This window comes from Giraffa tippelskirchi, chromosome 14 (genome assembly GCF_054371585.1).
Source record: "Giraffa tippelskirchi isolate mGirTip1 chromosome 14, T2T-mGirTip1v1.2.pri, whole genome shotgun sequence".
Lineage (NCBI taxonomy): Eukaryota > Metazoa > Chordata > Mammalia > Artiodactyla > Giraffidae > Giraffa > Giraffa tippelskirchi.
The window spans coordinates 54,053,536-54,067,862 of record NC_137288.1 but is presented as its reverse complement, the minus strand read 5'-3'; the positions used below and the strand labels follow the sequence as shown (position 1 = coordinate 54,067,862).

General features: G+C 49.1%; 1 pseudogene; it reads left to right on the top strand.

Annotated features, from left to right (window-relative positions):
• Positions 1-10,548: 10,548 nt before the first annotated feature.
• LOC145534555 (LYR motif-containing protein 4 pseudogene) lies at positions 10,549-11,260 on the top strand (annotated as a pseudogene).
• Positions 11,261-14,327: the final 3,067 nt, after the last annotated feature.

Below are 14,327 nucleotides of genomic sequence, written 5' to 3'. Positions count from 1 at the left end.
CCAATGCCACCTCCCTGGGGACTCTGCTGATGAGCCCCCTGGAGCCCATTTTCAGGCTCATTTTCAAGATGCTGGACATCAGAATCCAGATCTATGATTGAGGCTTAGAGAAGGCAAGATTTAGATATCTGATTGACTTCATTTATATTTTTAAATACTGTATTGGAAAAAGTTATTAATTCCTGGTTCAAACCATGTAATAGTGATTCCTGGGGTTATAATAGTAATAATATGACCACTCTTCATTAAGCATTTACTCTTGTGCTAAACATCATATGTGCTTTGTAATCAATGAACACTCATAGGTACCCTAAGACATAGGTGCTATTATGTCCATTTTATAGATAAGAAAACTAAGGCTAGAGTGTAAATGGTTTACCTGGGGTTTCACAACTTACCAACAGCAGAGCCAGGATTCCTGTCCTAGGTGTGAGGCCACTGCTCCATGCGTTTTGCTGTGTATATCTCACACCAACCCCCTCTGTAGGTTGACAGCTTTCAGAAGCAGAGGGCGGCCCAGGTCAGTCCTCGCTGAAGGCAGTGGTCCATCTCCCTCTGCCTGGTCGAGGGGCACGTCAAGAAGATGTTTTTGGAGGTTGAAGGCAAATAAAGCAAGTCACTTTGCCTAAACCAGTGCCCAGATTAAGTCAGCACCCAACACAAGAGACTTGATCATTTTATTAGTCATTTTATCACTTCCTCCCCGAGGCAACCTCCAATCCCAACCAGAGCCATGTGTAAAGAAGCCTGGCCCACCGCAAAGAGCACACGCCTACCTGCGCTCTCCTCGGAGCTCTGCAGTGTGTCTCTCACTGCGTTTCTAGAGACAACACACCAGGGTTCCAGGGCACAAGGTTGAATGCAAGTGGGTTGTAACCTAGAGTCACGGGAGGACGGAGACATGGACAACTTTGCCTGCTGCACCCCTGGTCCCGGCCTCCTGTGAGGATAACACCTGTCAGCCTCCGGTGACACCTGTCAGACCCTGGCTCTCTGAGCTGGGTGGCTGTGATCCACTGGGCTGGACCATGGCGGGGGGTGGCAGCTTTTACAGGCCACTGAAAACTGTTCCTGGGGGGTCGGCCTTTCGAGTCAAAGCTTAAGTCAAGTTCCAAAACCACTTTTTATAGGAAATAGAAGCTGTAGGAAAGAGGAAATGCAGAGGCTGTCTTTTTTAAATTTATTTATTTTTAATTGAAGGATAATTGCTTCATAGTATTGTGTTGCCCTATATGTAAAATAGATAGCCAGTGGGAATTTGCTGTATGACTCGGGGAACTCAACCCGGGGCTCTGTGACAACCTAGAGGGGTGGCAGGTGGGAAGAAGTTTCTGGAGGGAAAGGACATATGTATACCTATGGCTGATGAATGTTGATGTATGGCAAAGGCTGTCTTTTAAAAGGAGTAGTTAAGTCATTTGCCGTGAAAACATGAAGTCAGCAAAACCCATGTCCAACAAGTACTCTCTCAACTTCCATTTCTCTCTGTCTTTCTTCTTTCTTTCCTCCTGTCTATGGAAAGCAGAGTAGAGCCTGCCAGGCCTGTGAGATGCTGCGTGCATGCAGCAGTGGTTACAAGACCCTGACTGCCAGAGCTGGAAGTTCGAGAAGCAACCCACATGCTATTGTCTTAATGTGAACCAACAACTGTGTTATTTTTATGAGCAAATCTTAATCAGGCCAGGGACTTCAGGGCCAATTTGGGGGCCCCCAGACCTGGTTCTCTACGGAGCTTGGTAAGTGACAATTTGTAGTTGACAGAGCCAAGGACTTCCACACGCTCGGGGCCAGGGACTGCAGGGCGGTCCTGCCGTGGCCTGCTTGGATCTCTCTCTGGGAAGTAATGCCAGGCCAGGGACTGCATTGAATGCCTGCCCACCCCGCCCCTCGAGTGTCACCCAGCACACTCGCTTCTTTTGTTCCTCTGGGAAGAGGACTCAGGTCCACGTCTCCACGTTTCCCGAGTGTCGGGTAGGTCGGGAGCTGCAGAAACTGGGCCAGGTTAGCCCTTGTTGTAGGAGGGATCCCGATACACAGGATCCATGGGGGCACAGTCAGCTGTGACCTCAGACCCGGTCAGGGCCGCCACGAGCCTGCAGCATCTGGGCCCCAAAGCAGCAAACGGAGGCCCAAAGCAGGGCCTCAGGGCCCCAGGGGTGCTGAGGATCTCAGATCACCCACTGGGGCGGAGGGCGTGTAGGGGAGGGGTCTGGGCAGAATGGATGGAATTGCAGCTCCAGGAAAAGGTCATGTTTCCCAGAGAACCTGGAGAAAATTCCACTTCCCAGCCTGACAACAGAGCAGAGGCATGGTTTTCAATTCAGGAGGGGAGGGGAGGGTTTGAAACAACGCAGATCATGTACTGGCGGGGAGGACAGGACCCTGTCACCTGGCCGCACCAGAGGTCAAGTGCCCAGAAAGGCTCCCTCTTGCCCAGTGCATCCATCTGGTCACCAGTCCAGGGCCTCCTCACAGGCGCCTACCCTACACCTCCAACCAACCCGCATGCTGGGTGCAGAGCTGTTGCTTATAAAACCATTCGAACATCGCCAGATGTGGGCTTGCAGCCAGTTTTTACATGATTCAGGCTTGGCTCTGCTCAAGATGGTACAACTTAAAGGAGCCTTAGAAGTTGTCCTTTCATCTCCCCCCCACAGCCTCCCCACCCCCTACATCCTTTCCTGTATCCTTTCCTGCCTCCTTCCCCCCATCCCAGCAGCAAACCCATACTGGCACTTTATCATGTGGGCTGGACATCCATGCACCAGGCACAGAGGACCAGACTGGGACTAGCGTTTCCCAGTGCCCACCCCCATTGTCCACCCCACCTCCAGCAGAGCTGTCACACACACACACCTCCCCACCTCTTCCCCGAGCTATTAGCTTTTGGATGCCCAGATGGGAAGTTCAGGACTGTGAGAGGGGAGGATGAGGAGCCTGCATGGTGGGAGCAGACCCGTTTTATTCCCGTCATCAAAAGCAATCTTTCATAATTTAAAGTCACTCTTCTCATGTAGGAAGATCAAAGTCCTGCTCTGAGCCCTGTTCAGGGCTGCGGGGGACTAACACGTTCATCCTTCAAGTCGGGGCTGAGATGGGACTTTCCCGATGATTGAGAGGGTCATGGATTCTGGGAATTTTAATTTCCGTGTGTTGTCGTTGGAGGGAGTGGGTCACACTGGTTTTCACGAGGGTTCAAATCCTGCGTGCTTTTGTCATCTGGGTCACATCTGAAAAGGCCAGAGGGTGATGGGAACCGCAGCTTGGCTCAGAGACACAGACTGGAGAGCATGTGTTCTGGGAGCTTCGGGGCAGGAGAATCACTCTGCTCTCTGTCTCTCAGTCTCTCAGTGTCTATCTCTGGCTCTCTGGCTCTCTGTGTTTCTCTTGCTCACACACACACAAACACACACACACACACACACGCACAGACACAACAGTTGGCTCAGCCTCCCCCAGTTATAATAGAACATCCAAAACCCAATAGATGTTTCATATAAAATAAAAACTAAATTTAAAAATGCACTGGGAAACCTTAAAAAGAATCAAGACATTCCCGCTTTGCCTCCTTGTTGAATTCCTCCAACTGGCCATGGCCAGAGGCCCCACCACCCACACGTCGGAATCAGGGCGGCTCTGGCTTCATGTTGGGCTGGGGAAGACAGGCTTCAAACTGGACCTCAGAGACGGTGCTTGTGAGCAATCTCCCAGCACCTTCCGCTGGTTGTGAAGTTCTCTCCAAGTTATCTCACTCCTGATAAATAATTGGGCTGATAAGGAACCATGTTGGTTTCCCTCAGCTTTGCCAAGATTAAAGCCAGCTCTTTACTGTCTCAAAACCCACACACATTTTAGGGGACTGAAAAGTGTCCAGAAAGATTTTTTTTCTGTCTGCGTTTTGAAGCACATCTTTCTGAACCTCTGGTCTTCTAAGGGGCCTAGAAGCAGGATGGACAGAGTTTCCCCCCAACCCGACCCCAGAATTTCTGAACTGACCAGAAGCAGGAAGGCTGAGAACCAGCCACAGGACCTGGGTTTGGCCTGATTCTGCAGACCAGTTTCTGTGAGGAGTGAAAGTGAAAGTTGCTCAGTCATGTCTGACTTATTGTAACCTTATGGACTATACAGTCCATGGAATTCTCCAGGCCAGAATAGTGGAGGGAGTAGCCTTTCCCTTCTCCAGGGAATCTTCCCAACCCAAGGATCGAATCCAGGTCTCCCGCATTGCGGGCGGATTCTTTACCAGCTGAACCACAAGGGAAGCCCAAGAATAATGGAGTGGGTAGCCTATCCTTCTCCAGGGGATCTTCCTGACCCAGGAATTGAACTGGGGTCTCCTGCACTACAGGTGGATTCTTTGCCAACTGAGCTATGTGCAGTGAGATGTGCTTAAATCCAGTATAACCCCATCCCTGATGCCGACTACACCCAGCAAACAGAAAGGAGAAAACCACAATCTTGTCCAGAAGTCTGCCCTCACACTAGCTTTGATTAGAGCTCTGGGTGCCATGTCAAAAAACCAAGATGGTCATTCCGTGTTGAGAAAAACATTGCCTTGGTCAAAGTTAAACTGTTTACAGATTCAAGTTCACCTACGACAGGGCCATGGCCATGAGCAGACGTTAGGATAAGGCACTTCACGCGAGTCTCATTTGCCCCTTCGGACAGCTGGTGGGGAAATGGGTGTGGTGGTCTGTTACCTTCAATCCCCCCTCTGAAGCCCAGCTGCCTCCTTGGGCACATGTATGTGTGCCCCAGGATCTGGGGGCCCTGCTTTCTGACTCCACCTCTGGCTTCTCCGGAATCATTTCTCAAGAAAATATCAGGGAAATTCCAGTCTCCTCCAGATGCAGTGAGTGTTTCTCCATCCCTTCTAGCCACATGGTTCTCCTTGAAGGAAGAGTTCAGCCTTGATTCCTGGCTTGGGTGGTGCCTGATTCAGTCCTGTGTTGACCTGCAGAGGGAGGCTTGACTACAGCCTCCTTGAGAGAAAACGCAGACTCCCTTTTTGAGAGAAGCAGCATCTGAACGCAGACCCTTAAGCATCTATGAGGGATGATGTCCTGGGAGAAGCAGCCGGTGGGTGGGGACTGGAGAGGCTGGGGGTCAGGACCACCACCCCCTAAGGGTGCCATCTCCACCCGAGTCCTCCCGGGTACAAGGGAGGTGATGATAACCCCTGGATGGGGTAGGATTGCACATAAGGTACATGACATTCCCGGCTCACAGGAAACAACCAACACAAGGTGACTTTTGTCATCCTCTGCCTTTTAACATCAGAGGCAGCAGTACATTATGGTTACTCGACTTTGGGGGTTAACTTTGTTTTACCAGAATTTTCTAGCTGTTTCCCTCGACCATATGGAAGACGTATCTAAAACATGTGCGGGCACTTACTTTCCTCCCACAGAACTGAACAGAGCTGCATTTTCTGTGACGATGAAGCATCTTGCTGAGCCCTGGCAGCAATTAGCGGCAGACATGGAAGCCGTGCAGCCTCAGCGGTGGCCACGGCCGTTGCCTTGTGTTCAGTCAGCCTCTGGTCTTAGAGCCCTGCGCCGGGGTCCACTGTCCACGTATCACAGCAGATTGGGAAGCCTGTTGGGGCTGGTGGTGCTCCCAGTGGAAGGTCGGCTTCTAGAGAATCTGAGTTTTGCTTGCTCTTTGTTTGGGATGCTCATTTGTCTTCCCCAGGCGAGGAAAGTCAGGTCAATGGCAGGCACCCAGCTGAACCCAAGGCCGGGCTGGCCCTTTGTCATCAGACCGATGTCAGAACTCCCTACATTTATCTGCCTCCCCAGACTCACTTGCAACACTGAGTGCTTTCTAAGGAAAGGGAAGCAGAGAGGAGATGGGAGGTGGGAAATGAGCCCAGGTTTTTCTTATTAAGTCCTTAGGCGGGTTTAGGGGGATCACTCACAGATTCTAGGCATGGAGAGTTGCGTTTACTTTGGCCGGTGAGGTTCTGCGGGAGGAGACGTGGTCTGAAGCGGGACAAGTAGAAGCCATGCACCCCATACCCCGCAAAGCTTGGTGACAGCTCCCTTGGGTGCTGCAAACACCACCAGACTTCACCGGTTGACGGCAGTCTGATGAGTTCAGCGTAAGTGAGTCAGAGACATACGGACTGCATTTCCCTGAGAAAATAGATGACTTTAAAAATGAAGGGGCAAAGTGCTTGGGAAAATGCTCTATGGACTCTGTCAAGGCCAAAAAGGATGCAGACTGCTTCAGATCCTCTCTAAACACCAGATGTGAGCAGGCATCTCAGGGCAACCGTTCTCCGAGGGTGCCCAGGCACCCAATCCCACGAACGTCCCGGCCTGGGAACTTGACCAAGAAGACGGGCATCGGGAGCCTTCAGAGGTCAGGAAAGCGGCTTTGCCAAAAAGGATACACACACAAGACAGTGCTGCTGCTGCTGCTAAGTCGCTTCAGTCATGTCCAGAGGCCAACCTTTATCCAACGGGGGAGAGGGGAAGGGCTGAAGCTGAAGTCAGAGTCTTCTCCCAGAAAACCTGCCTTGTTTTTTCCACCTTCTGAGTTGAAAGCTATCAAACGGGAGAATCACCTGGGTTCCTTCCATCAGTGTATTTTGTCCTTTATCATAGATTTGTATTTACAGTTCACAGAAACAGATTGGCTTCTATTTTCCGCAAAGATGAGAGAGCATAGTTTGAAGAAGGGACTACTCCACACAAATATGAGTGAAATGCCTTAAGCCCAGTGGACCAAAATGCTTTATGTGTAGAACAAACACAGAGATGAAATGTGCACTTGACCATCTCAGAACTCAGAAGGTAGGGTGTTCCAACACCTTAATAAATCTGAAATGAAAACCTACGTCAGAGAAGAATGGACAGGCTTTTTTGGACGATTGAAAAGAAGCAACCAAGCCATGCGTAGCCTTGAACCCTTGAGCCCCTCAACGTGTAAGGAGAGAAATGGGGGAGAACAGGGTGGCACTCTGGGGGTATTGGGAAGGCCAGCTCTTCCTCAGGAAAACTGTGCAGTTCAGAGACAAGTGGGAAATTTCAAGGGAAAAAAAGCACCCCCTCCCCACTCTCTCTCTCAATGCAATAACCCTAAAAGTCCCGGCAGGACACAAACCACATGTTGCTGTGGATAAATGCTGAGAAGCATCTGAGGGTGAAGGTTTAATTACACTTGGCAGAGCTGCACCCCTCACTCTCCAGACAAGGAAATCCCCAACGATTAAGTGCACTCGACCTCGACGGGCCCAACGTGGCCTTTCAGGACGGTGGGGCCAAGCATGCTCCATTCATTTCAGGGTAACCAGAGTGCCTGAACCCAAAGGCTTTGTGACGTGGTTCCTGGACAACGGAGACCAGGTGAACACCAGTCCCATGTCCTCAGGGGCACTAAATAAAAGAATTAAATCTGTTCCAGGCCAAGCCCCCTTGGGCCTCTGCCTGGGAGTGTTTAAAGCAACTCTTTAATGAGATGAACTGAGCCAAGCTTTCTCCCGATGATCTGAGATGGCCTCTGGTCTCTGAGCAGGGTGGAGGGGATGTGAGTCCAGTTCCAGGCAGAATCGAAGAAACCAGAACATGGCTTCTTTTTAGCACCTGCTTCCTGTAGAGGACTAGGCATCTCCTACACTCCTTTGAAAGTGAAAGTAAAAGTGTTAGCTGCTCAGTCATGTCCAACTCTTTGAAGGCCCCATAGACTATAGCCTGCCAGGCTCCTCTGTCCATGGAATTCTCTAGACAGGGATACTGAAGTGCGTTGCCATTTCCTTCTCCAAGAGATCTTCCCGACCCAGGGATCGAGCCTGGCCTGGGTCTCCTGCATTGCAGGCAGATTCTTTACCATCTGAGCCACTGGGGAAGCCCACTTAAGGAACACTTTTTTAAGGCTTATTAAATATCAAAACACAGTTTGTGACTAAAACCCACACAAGCTGTTAGATGCCATCTGGCTCCCCCTCCTCGAGAATCGCTGAAGTAGAATTTTAGCCCTTTTTTGTTAATGGTTTTCATCTGTTTTCAACGTGCGTCCTTCTATCCTAGACCCACTTATTCATCAGCAGTATTTACTGAGAACTGGCCCACAAAGCTAGGTACTAAGTATTAGGGAGACAAAGTGGAATAAACTGTGGTCCTTGCCATGGAGAAGGATAATAGACGACTGTAACTGCAGCAGTTCCGAGGTGAAGGCGTGTCTGAGGGAGAGTCAGGGGCCCATTCATCCCACAGGCAGGGGGTGGGCTGTCAGGGAAGATGTCCTCTCTCTCCAACTCCCATCCAAACCCTCTTACCAACTCTTCATTCACATGAAGATAAAAATCACAAAGGTTCACAAAATCGTTGAATCTTAAACATCTTAACTCTTTAGTCCAGTTTCACAATGCAGAAAATTGAGGGCAGTGAAGACCACTTGTCCTGGGTCATGGTTGCTCAGAAGAGGGACGAGAGAGCTGGTTGCAAACACCTACCAGCTTGAGTGCTTATCCATCCACCTGGGGAGGCGGGAGGGGAGGCAGCGGGTGCGGAAGTGGGGGGGCACAAAGCAATCAGGCCAAGAGAAAGACCCTCTGGACCCATAAAAGCACAGGGAGTATGCCTCACTGTGGAGGAAACAACAGATTTACCAGCAGGGAAGGAGGTCTGAACACAACTACAAAGTGAGGGGAATACTCGACACATTTATGCAGCAAAGGCACAAAAAGGACAATGCTTTCTCTCATCTTCCTGCTCCGTGCCACTTTTCCTGGGAGGGAGCCTGGTACTAATTCCTAGTCTGTCTACACTGTCAGGTTGGAAACCAGGCTTGGCCCTGGAGAGATGCACATGTATTCCCAAAAGAGCAAGGATGCAGATTCACTGTTTCTCCCAGAAAATACTCTTAAGAGAGGAAAAAATGGTCTTGAGGGGCTGCATAAACGGAGAAAATGATTCTCCTTTATCCTTACAATGAACATTTGGGTCATTTCCTGTTGTGGCTACTTCAAACAAAGCTGCAGAGAACAGCCACGTCCTGGACACACATTTCCCTTGAGTCACTTGACTCAGGAGTGGAAAGGCTGAGCTGGACCAGAAAGAGGGTGTATGTGCCCAGCGTGCACCCCTAGGCACCTCAGGTTCCATCTCCCATGGGATGGGGTCTCCAGTGTGTCATAAAGAAAACCTACAATACATGGCCGTACCTGCTGATGTACATATACATCCATATTTATATCATACACGTATATAACATGTGTATACATACATGTGGAGAATCAAATCATTGTTTCCTCTGTTCACTAGTAAATGTTTTATTAGTGATGGCAAAAGGCATTTTCGATTCTGAATTAAACGTACTTATTTCCTAGAAAACTCAGAGGCTCTGACATGAGTCTGTTGCTGGTGATTAATTTGTTCCTGGTTGGCTTTTAGTTCCTGAGTTTGCTCATTCATTTCAACTATTGATGAACAACAAATGTCTTGGCTTTCTTAATTAAGTCTTCGTTTATGAAAGCCCATCCAGGTGGTTTCAATATAGACACCGGGTAAGGAAGACCCTCTGTGACCCTGCAAACTGCCATCCAGAGATTCACAAGGCGGATGGTGAATACAAAGGTGGTGGGTGGGGCCCCTTGATGAGGCCTCTTCCCCGGGTGCAAAGTTGATTTCAGTATTTTAGGTTTTCTCTTTGTATTTTCTTTTATATATTAAGTTAGTTAATTCCCTGACCAGGGATCACACCCATGACCCCTGCAGTGGAAGCTTGGAGCCCTAACCACTGGACCACCAGGGAAGTCCTGTCTTTTCTAAGGTGGTGAGATGGGAAAGAGATGGGGAGGCTGAGATCTGGCACAGGACTAGTCCCACCTTCCTTCATCTGAGTCTGGGAAGATTGGACACGCAGTGACAAGTCCAGCTCCCTCCTCCCTCACAGCGGCGTTTGTGTCTGAAGGTCTGCAAAGAACTGGAATCCAGGGCAACTCTGCTGAAAAAGAAGCACAGAGCATCAAAGATGATGGACCTGAGAATAAACCACGGATCTGACGATATGTGGAAACTTTTTATTGGTTCCATACACACCATTGTCAGGGCTCCATCAGGGGAGTAACGAGAGAAGACAGACACGTCACCCAGAGAGAACCGATGCACAGAGTGGTCCAAGAGTCTCCCACCACCTTGCCCCCACAGTGGTATTCTCTTCCATAGGCCTTAATTAATCAAATTAAAAGAGTACGTGTTTTGCAGAAAGAGACTCACAAACTTAGAAAATGAACTTATGGTTGCCTTGGAGAAGGGTTAGTTAGGGGGTTTGGGAAAGGCATGTACACACTGCTATATTTAAAATGGATGAGGAGGCGAAACCCCTCACCCGGGGCGCGCGGCCAGAGCCTCCCCTCGGCCGGGGACCCCCTGAGCCCGAGCCCCCCTGAGGCGGAGTGTGGGCCGAGCCTTGCGCGCAGCCCCGCGCCCGCGTCCAGCCCGCGCTTTCCGCGGCGGCGGCGGCGGCGGCGGCGGCGGTTTCGCGGGTCGAGTTTAAACTCGGGGCCTCGGCGGAGAGGACCACCTGTGTGTTGCGCTCAAGATGGCGGCGTTCAGTCGCGCGCAGGTGCTGGACCTGTACCGCGCGATGCTGCGGGAGAGCAAGCGCTTCGGCGCCTACAACTACCGAATTTACGCCATCAGGAGGATGAGAGACGCCTTCAGAGAAAACAAGAATGTGAAGGATCCCGTAGAAATCCAAGCCCTGGTGAATAAAGCCAAAAGAGACCTGGGCATAATCCGTCGGCAGGTCCACATTGGCCAAATGTATTCAACCGACTAGCTTGTCGTTGAGAATCAAGAGAAGCCCAGGGCCTAGGAGCCGGGACCAGCCTCCAACAGCAGCGTGGACCACCGGCAGCATCCGTTCTGCTTGCCATGGCGCCCCCAGCAGACCTCGAGGGGCCTCCGCATCAGCTTTAAATAGCCTCACTCTACCTGCCCTCCAGGAACTGATGAACTGAGTGAAGTATCCCTTCTTCTGCAGCCTTAGTGACAGAGGTCGGCTGTCGCTTCTGTCCTTGGTTCAAGCATCAGGATGAAGAGCTGGAGGGCCTGGAGGAAAGGCCGTGTACAATGGTGTCTCGTCCACCCCACCCCACTCTGTGGCTCCGCAGCACCTGTATAGAGCACTTCCAGACGTGTTTCTCGGTCCTTGACAATAAACAAAAGCGTCTCCCTCGCCTTCTCTATCAATAAATAAATAAATAAATAAAATGGATGACCAACAAGGACCTACTGTACAGCACGGGGAACTCTGATCAGTGTTATGTGGCAGCCTGGATGGGAGGGGAGTTAGGGGGAGAATAGATCCATGTATAGGTATTACTGAGTCCCTTCACTGTTCACCTGAAACTATCAACTATACCCCAATACAAAATAAAAAGTTTAAAGTTAAAAAAAAAAAAGTATGAGTTTTGTTTCTCTGCTGAACTAAGTGAAATGATTGCTGACATGATTATAGTTCCCAAAAGGTTTCTCATAGCAGACCTTTCCATACCAATATACGTGAAAGGAAATCTGGTCAGTTTGTTTTTAAAATGTGTGTTCCCTCACTGAATGCTGCTTACTTATTACGATTTTTGTTTCCAAAGAAAGTGTAGGGCCCTAGATGAGAAGAGACAGCAGAGTAAGAGCAGAAAAGTGACTATATGCATCCGGTCACACCAACAGCAAACCTGTAGGAAACACCGCTGTGCAAGGCGGACCCCAGCACTGGGAAGCCAGCCTGTGCCTTAGGCTGTAGTCGTGCAGACAGACACGAGGTGACCCAGCCACACGGAGGCTGGAATAAGTGTAGGGCTTGTCCAGGTGAGGCCGAGCTAGTTCTTCAGGAGACTACTGGACCATGACAAACCAGGCAATAGGTTTCTGTTCTTAATCCTCTGCATTCAAGACTCGTTGAGCAACCAGCTGGAAAACTCAGGGTAAGCCTTCTGGTCCCACCCAGGCAGAGTTAATCCCAGGGTCTCCCTTCCTGGCACTTTGTTCTTTTCGTTAAGCAGAGCCCTAAAGCATCGAGTAACAGGAAGTGGGCTGTCAGCTTGTCTTCCCTATCTTCCCTATTATCATCTCACAGAACTGAACTCCTGCAAGGGCTGCAAAGCCTCTGGGTATGAAATGAACAAGACAATGAACAAGGGGCGAGTGTGGAAAGAGTGTCTTTAAACCAGAACCTTCCCCCTCCATCCCTGCCCTTACTCCCCACCTAGAAGCTCAGAGGCTCATCTGATCATTATACCTCTTGGTTTCCTAGTAATAATTTACTACAATAGAGGAAGGCCCTGGGAGCTCTTTTATAAATTCTGGTGGCTTAATTGACAGGTGAAACACGTCAGAATGCTACTTCGACACCCAATGGGAAACAGAAGATGTGCATCAAACAGAAGCTTGAAATAAGTGTTTGAACAGATTATGAACATAGACTGCTCTAAAACTGTTTACAGTACCCAAGATGAGGTCCAGGGAATACTTTGAGGAATTAGCTTTTTCGAATTTTTTTCCAAACATTTCGATGTTCCCTTTTCCTTTCATTGAGGCATTAGTTTCCCACCTTTGGTATGAGATTAAAAAGCTTTGGTGGTCCTGCTTCTTTCCATGTGTACAGAACAAACAGTGAGTCATTGTGGGGCTGGCGAGTCCAGGCAAAATCTGAAGACAGATTAGGTAGGGGTTTGAGGGGGTGTGTGTGTATGTGTGTGTGTGTGTCTGTGTGTATTTGTGGGCCACTTCAGACAATTAACATTCTTTCTTCTGCTATAGAGAATGAATATGAGTTACATCTTGAAATATTTTCTTCCCAGAAAAGCCAAAGAAAAAGAAAGCAAACACTTTGTTAAAGACTGTTGGTGTGCTGTGTTGGGTGGTGCAAATTATCTTTCATCACTTCATCCTTTGGAGAATATAATTAATAAAATTAAGATTATTGCAGTAAAGAATGTATCCCTCTGATTTCTCCTACTATTTGAACTACATAAAATAATCCATAGTTCAGGGCTTTGTGGTTACTCTTGTTGCATTTGTTTCTTAATAAGAGTATTATTTTGCTAATATTTTGACATACTTGTTTCTGTAGACACTGGTTCATCTTTGCCCACTGGTTTGTATGATCCATTTAAGTAACACTTATGATGACAAGGATAATGTTGATAAATGTAAGAGCCAGGCAAAGTACCGAGGGCCTTTCACATGGTGTCACACCTGAAGATAACAAGTGTCTGACATGGGTTTTATTTTTCTCCATTTGCAGATGGGGAACAGCATTTCCAAGAAGATGAATGACTTTCTCGAAGTCACCTAAAAAGCAGAGTTCCATCCTCGAGCTATGGTTTCCCTCACTTCCTCTAGTACCTAAGAAAATCCATCCACATTCCATGGTTTCAACCTCTATAGAAATATGCTGGTGACTTCAGCCCGGATAACTCTGCAAACTTCAGACACACACATCCAACAGCAGCTAACTGGACGTCTCCTCCTGCTCACTGAAAAGATTTGGGTTCGTCACCAATACTACTTGTTCTTCTGTGTTCTCTGTGTAGCTGACTTCTCCACCTTAAGCCCAGAGAGAAAGATTGTCAGATTTAAAAAATGTATACATGGACTATAGCCTGCCAGTTTCCTCTGTCCACGGGACTCTCCAGGCAAGAATACTGGAATGGGGTGCCATAACCTTCTCCAGGGAATCTTCCCGGCCCAGGGATCAAACCCACGTCTGATTCATGTCTCCTGCATTGGCAGGTGGGTTCTTTACCATTAGCGCCACCTGAGAAGCCCATACATTTATAAGTTTGTGTCAAATACTGCATGGGACATCCTGAAACTAAAAGCATCCATTCCTTATTTACCTGAAATGCAAGTGTCACTGGGTGTCTGTCTGTCGGACCAACAGTCCCACCAGAGGGCCAGCCTCAGATCCCCTCAACCTCGAGTCTGTGGCATCCATCACCTCCTGCTGATCTCACCTCCTGTTTCTCGAAAACACCTCCTCCCTGCTGTCTTCCCCCTACAGCTGCTGCCCCAGCTCAGGCCTCGCCATCTCCAGTGTGGGCGAGTGTTTCCAGCTTGTTCTTTCTGTTTATCATACCATTGGTTCAAACAAAGGAACAGCGTGGCAGAGCCAAGACCTCAACCTAGTCTGTTACCCCCAAAGCTTGGGGCATCCTCATATCACAAGTGAAAGGCATTTTACCTTATAATGAGTCGGAGTCCCATTCTGTCACCTACATGGAGAGCAAGGATGGCTTACTTCCAGAATGATGGTCCTGGAGCCGGCCCCCAAACTCATCAGGCCCCTCCTGCCTCCACACCCATAGGTGCTCTGCT